General features: G+C 38.6%; 1 long non-coding RNA gene across 1 annotated transcript in view; it reads left to right on the forward strand.

Annotated features, from left to right (window-relative positions):
* Positions 1-11,687, forward strand: part of LOC148128916 (uncharacterized) — a 67,416-nt gene extending 55,729 nt beyond the window's left edge. The window contains exon 2 of the long non-coding RNA XR_015746020.1: positions 11,597-11,687. This is a non-coding gene — a long non-coding RNA (uncharacterized LOC148128916). The remainder of the gene's footprint in view (positions 1-11,596) is intronic.
* The last annotated feature ends 764 nt before the right edge of the window (positions 11,688-12,451 follow it).

Raw genomic sequence — 12,451 nt, forward strand, 5'->3', positions numbered from 1 at the left:
ATCCTACAACATCTTGAATCTCCAAAGACCTACGCAAGGGTTTTTGTAGACTTTAGTTCAGCATTCAATACCATCATTCCAGACATTCTTCTAACTAAACTATATCAGCTAGCGGTACCTGAACACACTTGTAAGTGGATCATAAGTTTCCTAACAGGCAGGAAACAGCAAGTGAAGCTAGGCAGAATCACATCAGATACCCGTACAATTTGCACAGCCCCCTCCCTCTAAGGCTGTGTGCCCTTTCCACTTTTCTTCTCCCTGCATCTCAAACAATCCATCTGTTAAACTTCTGAAGTTTGCAGATGGTACAACAGTGATTGGTTTCATTAGAGACAATGACAAATCCCCAAACAGATAGGAGATTGAACAACTAGCCTTGTGGTGTGACCGGAACATTCTGGAACTGAACGCACTCAAAATCATAGAAATGGTGGTAGACTTTAGGAGAAACCCTCCCATACTACCACCTCTTACAATACTAGACAACACAGTATCAACAGTAGAGACCTTCAAATTTCTAGGTTCTATCATATCTCAAGACCTAAAATGGACACCTAATATCAAAAACATCATCAAAAAAGCACAACAAAGAATGTTCTTTCTGCACCAACTCAGAAAGCTCAAACTGCCCAAGGAACTACTAATACAGTTCTACAGAGGAATTGTTGAGTCTATCATCTGCACCTCTATAAGTGTCTGGTTTGGTTCTTCAACCCAACAGGAAAGACACAAACTTCAGAGGATAATTAGGACTGCAGACAAAACAATTACTACCAACCTGCCTTTCATTGAGGACCTGCATACTGCATGAATCAAAAAGAGGGATGTGAAAATATTTACAGACCTTTCAAATCCTGGATATTAACTCTTTTCCTACCCTCAAAATGATGCCATCAAATCAACTAGACACAAGGATAGTTTTTCCCCAAATGCCATCACTCTGCTAAATAAATAATTCCCTCAACACTGTCCAACCATTTACTAAGTCTGCATTATTATTACTATTAATCTTCTCATCACTCCTATCACCCATCCCCTCCAACTTGTGATTGTATGACTGTAACTTTGTTGCTTATATCCTTACAATTTATATTGACTGTTTCCTATTTTATTTTATGTATTTATTTATTTATTTTGTCAAGTGATTATAAGATAACAGGTATAAGTATAAACATAGTTATGAATACATGAAATGGATACATATAAGAAAAATAAAACAAAAAATAAAAGAAACAATAGGACAGAGATGGTAGGCACGTTGGTGCACTTATGCATGCCCCCTACAGACCTCGTAGGAAAGGGGTGAGGTCAATAGTAGACAGTCTAAGGTTAAAGTTTTTGGAGTTTGGGGAAGAAACCACAGAGTAAGATAGAATATTCCAGACATTGACCACTCTGTTGCTGAAGTTGTATTTTCTGCAATCAAGTTTGCTGTGGTTTACCTTGAGTTTGTATCTATTGTATGCTCTTGTATTGTTATGGTTGAAGCTGAAGTATTCATTGACAGGTAGTACATTACAATGTATAATTTTATATACTATACTTAGGCTCCTAAGGCGGCATTGTTCTAGGTTTTCTAGGTCTAGAATTTCAAGTCTGGTGGCATAGTAGAGGAGTGAGAATTTTTCTTGTGAAATATTTCTGGACTTTCTCAACTGTATTAATATCAGATACATAATGCGGGTTCTAGACTGATGAGCTGTATTCAATTATTGGTCCAGCAAATGTTTTGTATGCTCTAGTTAGTAGTGTGATACTACCAGAGAAAAAGCTACGTAAGATTAGGTTAACAACTCTTAATGCCTTTTTGGCTATGTAGTTACAGTGGGTTCTAGCACTTAGATCATTAGAGATGAGTACTCCAAGGTCCTTGACAAATCCTAGTATGATTTGATTGCTTATTTGTATCCTATGACTATATTAAGTGCTGTACCTTATGATTCTTGATGAATGTATCTTTTCTTTTTATGTACACTGAGAGCATATGCACCAAGACAAATTCCTTGTGTGTCTAATCACTAAATAATAAAGAATTCATTCATTCATATAGGAAAATGTAATTGATTTCAAGTACCATTAATTTGAATGGATAATAGCTTGTATGGCATTCTATATCTGTACCCACAGAATAATGACCAACATTATAACATTAACAGAATAATGAACAACATTATAAGAGCTTGCTCTTCCTGAGACCATCATCTGTGAACTATCCTTAAATATCACAATTCGATTCTTACTATGTTACAGAGCACCTGATTATGACATCGAACATGTAAACAAGCTAAATACATTACTAACATGGGCTGCATCCTGCCCATACCCTTTTATCTTTCTTGGTGATTTCAATCTACCTCATATTGACTGGACCCTAAATGATTGTACAACTGAAATCATACACAAAACCTTCTACAATGCTATTACAAATCTGGGACTGGAACAACTAGTAACCAACAACACTAGACTAAACAACTGCCTCGATCTCATCTTCTGCAATAGTTTGAATTTAATTTACGGAATACAAACTAAAGAACCCTTTTCCAGTAGTGACCACAATATGATTGACTTTTGTCTCAACATACATCCACACAAAAATCACCACAATAATGTAATCCCCAATTGTAACTTCAAAAAAGGCAACTATGATCTTATACACAACGATCTCTCATCCCTTGATTGGCAATCTCTATTCACTGGATGCAATACTGTTGAAGACCATTACAACATATTTTTACTTGAAGTCAAAAGAGTCATCAAACTATATGTACCAACAACAACTCCCAAAAAAAACAAAAAGCAGATTACCCATATCAATAAGGAAACTTCAATCCAAAAAGAGATCACTCTGGCGGAAAAACAAATCTGGTCACGTTGCCAATTTCAAAAACCGATACAAAAATTTATGCCACCAGATAAAGACCGAATGCACCAATTATCACATTAAACAAGAGGAAAACCTTCTAAGCACCAATTCCACCCGTGCTTTTTACAATTTTGTAAACAACAAACTAAAAGACTCAAGGTCCATCCCTCCCTTGATAGGACCTGATGGTAAAGACTGCAACGACACACCATTAAAGCCAACATCTTTAACACATTCTTCGGCTCAGTATTTGTAAACAGCAATGGATCATGCCCAGTATTTCCTAGCCGTACCACAGATAACAACAATGACCTAATACATATCGATTTCACAGAAGACAATGTTGAAAAAGCACTACGCAATCTAAAACCATCTCTATCTATTGAACCGGATGGAATATGTGCCTACTTCTTAAGAAAGCTATCCACTGTCATAGCCAAACCTCTAAGCATAATCTTTGAAAAATCTTTCAGAACCAGCTCCTTGCCTAACCTATGGTCACAAGCCACAGTCATCCCCATCTTCAAAAGGGGACCCAAGCCTAGTTGAAAATTACAGGCCAATCTCCTTATGCTGCGTCACCTGTAAAGTCATGGAATCAATTATTAACCAATCCATCATCCTCCACTTAGAGACAAATAACCTACTCTCCAATAAACAATTTGGTTTCAGAAAAAAACTATCCTGTAATCTGCCACTCTTACACTGCAAAAACATATGGACGACACAACTCGACCAGGGCAAAGCAATAGACGCAATCTACATAGACTTCTGTAAAGCCTTTGATTCAGTGGTACACGACAAACTACTCCTAAAAATAAAATCCTATGGTATCTCTGGACAACTGAATAACTGGATAGAAGCATTCCTGTCAAACAGACAACAAATGGTCAAAATCGGGAGCGTCCTATCAAATCCAGTACCTGTCAATAGTGGTGTTCCCCAAGGCAGTGTTCTAGGACCAACTCTCTTCATACTCTACATAAACGACCTCTGTGATCATATTAAGAGCAATTGCGTTCTCTTCGCTGATGATGTAAAGCTGTTCAATACCACAGACAATACTGCTACCCTACAAAAAGATCTTGACTATGTATCAGAATGGTCAAACAAATGGCAACTTCAAATCTCAACAAATAAATGCTCTGTCTTACATATTGGCAAAAAAATCAGAAAATAAAATACAAGCTGAATAGTCAAGATCTTGTTGATGACCCATGCTCTGTAAAGGACCTTGGAATACTCACCTCTAATGATCTAAGTGCTAGAGCCCACTGCAACTACATAGCCAAAAAGGCATTAAGAGTTGTTAACCTAATCCTACGTAGCTTTTTCTCTGGTAATATCACACTACTAACCAGAGCATACAAAACATTTGCTAGACCAATACTCGAATACAGTTCATCAGTCTGGAACCCACATTACGTATCTGATATTAGCACAATTGAGAAAGTCCAGAAATATTTCACAAGAAGAGTTCTCCACCTCTCTACTCGTTGTAGAATACCTTATGCCACCAGACTTGAAATTCTAGAACTAGAAAACCTTGAATTACGCTGTCTTCGGTCTGACTTAAGCATGGTATATAAAATCATACATTGCAATGTCCTACCTGTCAATGAATACTTCAGCTTCAACCATAACAACACAAGAGCACACAATAGATACAAACTCAAAGTAAACCGTACCAAACTTGATTGCAGGAAATACGACTTCAGCAATAGAGTGGTCAATGTCTGGAATACTCTACCCGACTCTGTAGTTTCTTCCCCAAACCCCAAAAACTTTAACCTTAGACTGTCTACTATTGACCTCACCCCTTTCCTAAGAGGCCTGTAGGGGCGTGCATAAGCGCACCAACGTGCCTACCGTCCCTGTCCTATTGTTTCTCTTATTCTTTTATTTTTCTTATATGTACCCATTTCATGTATTCACAACTATGTATACATTTATACTTATTATCTTGTAAACAATTGGCAAATCAAATAAATAAAATAAATAAATAAACATTCCTGCTAAAATACAAATATAATTTGTTTGTTCTCTGTTTGCTACATTTGCTTTTTGCAGAGAAAAAGCTGCCATTGTAAAATGAACAATACAACAATGCAATCAACAGCCAGAAAGCACTGGGGTACCAAGGTAGTATGCTGTCTTACTTCAGAAGAGGATGTAAACTCCTGAAAGCTGGCAAGGATGGCAAAGTGGGATTCTGGTCTATGAGGAACCACCCACCTGCTGAAAAAGTGCAGCAATCCATATTCATTGTGGTAGCCTAAAAGCAGCAACTAACCAAAGAGTTACAGAACCCAATGATATCATAGGGTAGGATCCTGGATTAGTAAGTACCATACTCCTTGGATATGACAGGGCTCTTAATCGCTCCCACTGAACACAATAAATTGTGTTGTATCTAGAAAATTCTGGCATTCATGTCCAACATATAGAAAACAAGAGATTGCTTTTCAAAGGTCATCTCTTCATTATCAGAATCAGGCTTATAGAGTGTCTGTTATAGTCTGTGTTCTGGTATTAGTTAATATGCTTTTGGTAAGTAAGACATTTGTAGTTAATGAATTCCATTTTGTACGTCTTCAGGAATCAAATTCTTTTTCCATGTCACTTGGAGAAGTTGAAGATAGGGCAATGGTTCAATACCATGTATCTAGAACAAATCTCAGGAGGAAGAGGCAAACCACCACTGAAATAAATCCTTTTCAGCCTTGGTTAGGGGAGAGAGATTAATAATTTCTTCAAAGTATCTTGAAATTTAGGTACTGCATTTATGTAGTATCCTATTAACCTGCAGTTAATTCCTTATCACTTCCTGTCTTAAAAAATATGTGTCACCTTTTTATAATCTGGAGCATGATGTCAAATGTCAAGTTGCTGTGCATCCCTCCCTTGATAGGACCTGATGGTAAAGACTGCAACGACGACACCATTAAAGCCAACATCTTTAACACATTCTTCGGCTCAGTATTTGTAAACAGCAATGGATCATGCCCAGTATTTCCTAGCCGTACCACAGATAACAACAATGATCTAATACATATCGATTTCACAGAAGACAATGTTGAAAAAGCACTACGCAATCTAAAACCATCTCTATCTATTGAACCGGATGGAATATGTGCCTACTTCTTAAGAAAGCTATCCACTGTCATAGCCAAACCTCTAAGCATAATCTTTGAAAAATCTTTCAGGACCAGCTCCTTGCCTAACCTATGGTCACAAGCCACAGTCATCCCCATCTTCAAAAAGGAGACCCAAGCCTAGTTGAAAATTACAGGCCAATCTCCTTATGCTGCGTCACCTGTAAAGTCATGGAATCAATTATTAACCAATCCATCATCCTCCACTTAGAGACAAATAACCTACTCTCCAATAAACAATTTGGTTTCAGAAAGAAACTATCCTGTAATCTGCCACTCTTACACTGCAAAAACATATGGACGACACAACTCGACCAGGGCAAAGCAATAGACGCAATCTACATAGACTTCTGTAAAGCCTTTGATTCAGTGGTACCACGACAAACTACTCCTAAAAATAAAATCCTATGGTATCTCTGGACAACTGAATAACTGGATAGAAGCATTCCTGTCAAACAGACAACAAATGGTCAAAATCGAGCGTCCTATCAAATCCAGTACCTGTCAATAGTGGTGTTCCCCAAGGCAGTGTTCTAGGACCAACTCTCTTCATACTCTACATAAACGACCTCTGTGATCATATTAAGAGCAATTGCGTTCTCTTCGCTGATGATGTAAAGCTGTTCAATACCACAGACAATACTGCTACCCTACAAAAGATCTTGACTATGTATCAGAATGGTCAAACAAATGGCAACTTCAAATCTCAACAAATAAATGCTCTGTCTTACATATTGGCAAAAAAATCAGAAAATAAAATACAAGCTGAATAGTCAAGATCTTGTTGATGACCCATGCTCTGTAAAGGACCTTGGAATACTCACCTCTAATGATCTAAGTGCTAGAGCCCACTGCAACTACATAGCCAAAAAGGCATTAAGAGTTGTTAACCTAATCCTACACGTAGCTTTTTCTCTGGTAATATCACACTACTAACCAGAGCATACAAAACATTTGCTAGACCAATACTTGAATACAGTTCATCAGTCTGGAACCCACATTATGTATCTGATATTAGCACAATTGAGAAAGTCCAGAAATATTTCACAAGAAGAGTTCTCCACTCCTCTACTCGTTGTAGAATACCTTATGCCACCAGACTTGAAATTCTAGAACTAGAAAACCTTGAATTACGCCGTCTTCGGTCTGACTTAAACATGGTATATAAAATCATACATTGCAATGTCCTACCTGTCAATGAATACTTCAGCTTCAACCATAACAACACAAGAGCACACAATAGATACAAACTCAAAAGTAAACCGCACCAAACTTGATTACAGGAAATACGACTTCAGCAATAGAGTGGTCAATGTCTGGAATACTCTACCCGACTCTGTAGTTTCTTCCCCAAACCCCAAAAACTTTAACCTTAGACTGTCTACTATTGACCTCACCCCTTTCCTAAGAGGCCTGTAGGGGGCGTGCATAAGCGCACCAACGTGCCTACCGTCCCTGTCCTATTGTTTCTCTTATTCTTTTATTTTTCTTATATGTACCCATTTCATGTATTCACAACTATGTATACATTTATACTTATTATCTTGTAAACAATTGGCAAATCAAATAAATAAATAAATAAATGATGTTTTGTGAAGTTTTTTCCCTTCACTGGGGTGAGCGTGGGCCTGTGCATGATGTATCAGCCTGCAGACCACTAGTTTGGCAGTCCTGATCTGAAGTATAAAAGAATATGGCTTTAAAAAAAGAGCTGCTAGTTTGGTTTCTATATTCCTTCAGTTTGGAGAGTATCCCTCTGTCTATAAAGAATTAATAAGACAGTGTGAAAAAACTGGATCCTTAGCTAATAAGTAAGATAGCTCCAAATCATAAACTTTGTTTTAGGAATCCCTACATCAAATCTGAAAGCTGTGCTGGTTGCATATCTGGGGGCAGCACTAATAGCTCTCAAACCTATGATTTAGATTACTTTTATAGCATTCTTTGTGGCATACAAAGAACTAACTTTTTATCTTTGGTGGATCTGCCTCAGTGGAGTTATTGATTTCAACATTGCTGGAATCACTACCTCCAAGATTATTTTCTCTAGACACCCCTGGCATAGCTTTATTTTGCCCCCTTCTTATAACTGAATAGATTTGAAACTGAGCTCTTTCATGTATTTGGTTTTGCCTGCTATGTCAATGATACTCCAGGCAACTCTTTACTTACTTCTATTCCTAGAATTTCTGGAGTAGTCTGGGATAGGTGAATGGAGAGAGGCCAGTCAAAAGCAATCTTGTCTAGAGCTCTTCTTGCCTCTTTTTCTTCAGTTTGACAAGACATTTGATAAATAACTTCCCAAACACTTATCTGCAAACCTTATGGATCAACTGATGCCCTTCTGCCTGCAAAGATTGATGGTTAATTTTATGGGTGTTTCTTAGATTTTTTATCTTAACTTACTTTTTAAAAATATTTCTGAGAGCTATTTTTGCAACTCAAGGATACATTTTTCTTTTCCCACTCCATTTGTAGAAAACAAAGTACTGCATCTACTAAGTGGCAGATAAAAACTTGTCCTGGTTCAATTATTATTTTGCTATGTTATCACAGAGCCAGTTTGGTGTACATGTTCAAAAGCAGCTCAGTGACTTTGGACTAGCCATGGGAAAAAGGCAATGGCAAGCAACTTCTGAAAATCATGCCAAGTTTTCTTGCCAAGAAAATTGCATGATGTAATTACTTGAACACACATACAAACCTAGTATTAATTACTGTGAAAAAAAAATCTAAATTTATTTTAGAATTTTGAAATGTATTTTAGCCAATTTGAAAGTACTGTGTACTCTGTACTAATTATTATACAAAGGTAATAGGTCCCCGTGTAATATGTATCCATATGTGCTTAAGATAGTAATTGAATTAGTAGTTTTAATTTTTGTACAAAGTTAAAACACTTGCAAAAATAGGATATAATTAGTTGCAAGTAGTTGCAAGACTCATTAGGTTGTCATATCAGAGATATTTCTTTATCTAAACAGGTAGGTGATATAGTAGGTTAAAAAAAAAGTAGTGATAGAGGGAATGATTTCCGATATATGTCTGCTTTCCCATTTACTTTTATTGGGAAGCTAGCAGGAAGCATTGAAAGTCTTAATCATGTCATTGCTGCTGAATGTGGTAGCACTAAAATGTCCAGAAGTTTGTAAAAACAACTAATCTGAAGGTCCTTAATATATCAATTTCATAGGAGTAATGAATCCCAGATTTGTATGCATTCTTTAAGTTAGCAGATTTGAGGTATCTTGATTCAAAAATTGTTGCCCTATGATGCACTAGTTTAGCTACTTGAAGGAAACAGACAGACAGACAGATTGGATAGTTTTAGTAATATAAAGGTAAAGGTTCCCCTGCACATGCATGCTCATCGTTTCTGGCTCTAAGAGTGGTGCTTATCTCCGTTTCTAAGCTGAAGAGCCAGAGCTGTCCAAAGATGTCACTGTGGTCATGTAGCCGGCATGACTAAATGACAAAGGTGCACTGAGCATTGTCCCACCAAAGTGGTCTCTGTTGGATCGCGGGTAATGAGACATGAGATGGAGTCAGCTCAATAATGATCTCTTTATTTCTCCAACAGGACTGACTGCTGCAGCCGCGGCAGCTCCTTTTACATTCGGGCTGCTCGCAGCTGTAGCCAGTGTCGGCTGTTCAATTTCCCACCACCGAGGACTAACCAATCACTAGTGAGTACATAATACCCCTCCCCACATGGTCCGGTCCACCCAATCCTGTCTTCACCTACCATACATAATCACGTAAGTAGGTGGGGCTTTTATGGGTACGACCGGACCTGCGCAGCTCAGTCGCTGTTTGGTCTCTGAACTGTTCGGGTAGATTTACCATTTCTCCTGTTCTTCCCTTTGGAACCTCCTGGAAATTTCTGGTTGTGGTGGCCATTTTGTTCCTGCTCGGGGCCGCTCTTTCGGCTTCTTCTCGGGCCTGTTCCTGTCTGGCTAAGCTGTCCTGCCCTAGGGATTCAGGTACGTGTTTGTGTTTTCTGTTCGGAGCTTTTCTTACTTGTTTGGGTTGTGTGTCATTAGTTGTCAGGGTTTGTTCTGTGTGTATCCTTGTTTGTGAGGGTTCTCCCCCTCCTATCTGGTTGTGTTGGACCTGTGTGAGGGGTCTCCCCCTCCTCTCTGGTTGTGTTCCGCCTTTGTGAGGGGTTTCCCCCCTCCTCTCTGGTTGTGTTGTGCCTGTCTGAGGGGTCTCCCCCTTCTTCTCTGGTTCTGTCTGTGTTGCCCCTCATTTCTCAGTTTCTGAGGTGGTCTATGTGCCTCCTCCAGCTTCGCTCATCTGTTGTATCCACTCTGTAAGAATGGGGCCCAGTTACCTGGGTCACTCTTGTGGGTATCCATAAGGGCTCCCCTGTTAGATTCTTAGTGTACACTAGGTCCCCTGTTTGAAATGTCCGGCATTTACTGGATGAGTCTAGTGGTTTATCTGGGTTATATGTGGGGTGTAATTTGTCTAGGGTTGATCTCAGCTTCCTTCCCATGAGTAGTTCAGCGGGGCTCTTATTCGTTGTTGCACTGGGCATTATATGTTGTATGCTTAACAGTTTATCTATCTTTTCTTGTGTGTCCCCGGGCCCTAGCTTTTGTAGGGTTTCCTTTGTGTAACGTACCATGCGTTCCGCCCGTCCATTCGTGGATGGGTGTCTGGGTGCTGTTAGTGCATGTCTTATTCCATTCTGAGCTAAGAACCCTTCAAATTGGGTTGCAGTGAACTGGGGCCCATTGTCGGATACAATTAAATCTGGCAATCCGTGTGTTGCAAATAGCCTCCTAAGCTGTCTAATTATGGCTTCTGCGGTGGTGGATTGCATGATTATTACTTCCAACCATTTGGAGCATGCATCCACCACTATTAGGAATGTGTGTCCCTGGACTTCCGGTTTGCCAGGGTTCAGTGGCGGCAGGGATTCACGATCCAGCGCGATCCCTGTCGCGCTAGCTGTCTTGGTGCCTCCGATCCAGACGGGTCTGGAGGATAAGGCTGCCACGTAGAGGCAGCTGAAGACAGGGGGGATCCGGATAGGGGTTTGGGGGTGTCGCAGACCCCCTCCCCACCTAGCAAAACCCCCTTCTCTCAAGGCGGTGGAGCGGCGGTCAGTAATGGCCGCCACAAAGAAGCCGGCAACTGGATAAGAATGTGCAGGAGGAAGAAGGAGAAAGTTTGGAAAGTTTTAAAGTGAAAGTTTTTTTGGCTACCGGGACTTTAAGATATATCTAATATCCTGAAAACTACGTTTTTTTTATGAATGATACATTGTTTCCAGAGGAGATTCTAAAAGCGGCGAATAGTGCTGAAAGGGAAAGTTTACTTTCCTTCCCTACGGACTTAACAAAGGGACATTGAAAAATCTGCTTTTCTAAAGAAAGTAAAATTTAAAGCTCTTTGTTATAAGTGGGAAGGGAGATGACTAAAACTTGTATAAAGATCTTGTTGGAGGAGATGCCTTGGAGATTTTGAGACTAGAAGCTAATTGCAATAAGGCTTTAAAGTACAGACTGGGCTCTTTTTTTTCTTTCTTAACTGATATTACCCCAGGAAGAGAAAGTGTAAAGGGAAGAACTTTCTGCTCTGTTTGGATGCTTGATGACTTTGGGACTTTGGGGAACTGTTTTTTAAGTTTTGAAACATCTTGGTTGTTCTAAGAAGAAGAGGAGGGGAAAAAAAGAAGAAGAAAGGTTTATAATGGCTCTATCTATTGATGAACTAAGAAAGGAATATGGAAAAACAAAGAAAGAAAGCAAGGACTCTTTGAGAGATATCTTTCACTTTTTAGAAATGGCGCTTGCTACTTGTCAGCAAATACAACAACAAATGGAGGAAACAGAAGAAGAAGAAGAAGAAGAAGAAGAAGAAGAAGAAGAAGAAGAAGAAGAAGAAGAAGAAGAAGAAGAAGAAGAAGAAGAAGAAGAAGAAGAAGAAGAAGAAGAAGAAGCCATCTTTAATGAATTAAAAAATCTGACTAAGAAAGAGAAGAGAAAGAGAGGAAGGAAAATAAAGGACTTAAGACCTAAAAAAACACCCAAGAAAGAGAAAAATGAGATGCAAAACCAATACAATGCTAGAAAGCAAAAGAAAAGAGAAATACAACAGAGAAGGGAAGCCAAAAAGGCGAAGGTTAGGAGAGGGTGTGTGTGAAAAGACTAGGTGGGATAAGAAAGGAAGGGAAAAGGTGGGGGAAAGCCATAAAGGTATAAAACAAGATGGGAAAAAGAAATTTTTTTTTAGGGACAAAGGGTAATGTATAATTTATTAAAAAAAAGGATCTGCAAAAGTACATAAGATAGTATTGTAGTATTTGTATTAGAAATAGAAAACTAAGAACTATTGTATAAGAACTAATAAAATATTAAAATATCAAAATGCTTAATAATGATAGACTTTATGATTAAATAAAATATTAAAGGGAATGTTT

The sequence above is a fragment of the Notechis scutatus genome, chromosome Z, assembly GCF_049901735.1.
Source record: "Notechis scutatus isolate UNSWTSFEM ecotype Mainland chromosome Z, rNotScu1.2, whole genome shotgun sequence".
NCBI classification, from domain to species: Eukaryota; Metazoa; Chordata; class Lepidosauria; order Squamata; family Elapidae; genus Notechis; species Notechis scutatus.